Genomic DNA, 1109 nt, shown 5'->3' with positions numbered 1-1109 from the left:
GTAGAAAGACAATCTCGGAAGAGGGAAACTCTTGAAATTGAATAAATCAAGTTTATCTTTAAAACAGAAAGAATAAAAACTCCCCAAATGTCACTGATCTTCGATGTGAAACTACAGTTAGGTACGGGAATCCTCCCAAGATTTTTGGAGAAAAATTAATCACCGGTAGTCTCTGTAATGCAGTCATCCCCGCCCCACCCTACCCCGCCCAGTACCCTCAAATCGCAAGGCTTTCGAAGGACCGTGCAAGTGGCATAAAACAAAACCGGATAAACAGTTCCCAGATTCTGTAGTTCGTTTTCCCTTCTTAAAAATACAATTTTCGGGCTCACACCTGTTGACACACGTTGCCAGCTGCACGGAATCCTTCCCTGAACATCGATGGGCCCACGGGACACGCGGAGGCGCGGTGGGCTGACCAAGTGAATAAATTCGGTTCACGGTGTCTGGTGTACAGACCCCAGGAGCCTCTCGCCACCTCTGCGCGAGGTCCCCTCTCCGCAGCTCCCCTCCTGTCCACACGGGTTCCTCTCCACGCGCCTCCCCCTTCCTTGGGCCTCCGACGCCTTCCCCGCCACTGGGGTGTCCTCCGGGGCCCGCGGCTGTTCTCCTTCCAGGACCTTCATCTCTTGATCCTCGCTCCACGGTGAGACGTGGTCCGGCGGTGAGCCCAAGGCCCCGGACGCGATTCAGTGACCTGATGGCTCTTTGGGTTCCTGGGATCTTCCAGGAGAAAGGCTGAAAGTAACAATGGTCTTAGGTCCAAATATGCAAAATCGCAGACCCACCGGAAACATTTGCGGGTTGAAAGGTAGGAACTCGAGAGCGAGGTGGTTCCTCTGCCCCACGCCAGATGCTACTCCATACACGCGAGCACCTCAGTGCCCCAGGGCTCTGCCAAGTCCTGGTTTAGATCGACTCCTTACTGTGCTCTGCTCAGAACTGAACTATGGCTTTTAGTTCTCATTTTCCCACTCCTGGTGGCCAGAACCACAAAATGACAACTGACAGGGTGAGTAAAAGGAGGTACTGACGTGATGCATTGGCCGGGAATCGAACCCGGGTCACCCGCGTGGGAGGCGAGAATTCTACCACTGAACCACCAAAGC

The 1109-nt window shown here is 53.7% G+C and overlaps 1 non-coding gene across 1 annotated transcript; it reads right to left on the bottom strand.

The window, feature by feature from the left end:
- Nucleotides 1–1038: 1038 nt before the first annotated feature.
- On the bottom strand, nucleotides 1039–1109 carry TRNAG-CCC (transfer RNA glycine (anticodon CCC)). The gene has a single exon. It is a non-coding gene; the product is annotated as a tRNA-Gly (tRNA).

The sequence above is a fragment of the Diceros bicornis genome, chromosome 4 (assembly GCF_020826845.1).
Source record: "Diceros bicornis minor isolate mBicDic1 chromosome 4, mDicBic1.mat.cur, whole genome shotgun sequence".
In the NCBI taxonomy this organism is placed as follows: Eukaryota; Metazoa; Chordata; class Mammalia; order Perissodactyla; family Rhinocerotidae; genus Diceros; species Diceros bicornis.
The sequence above is the reverse complement of the archived record's forward strand: the minus strand, read 5'-3'. Positions and strand labels throughout refer to the sequence as shown.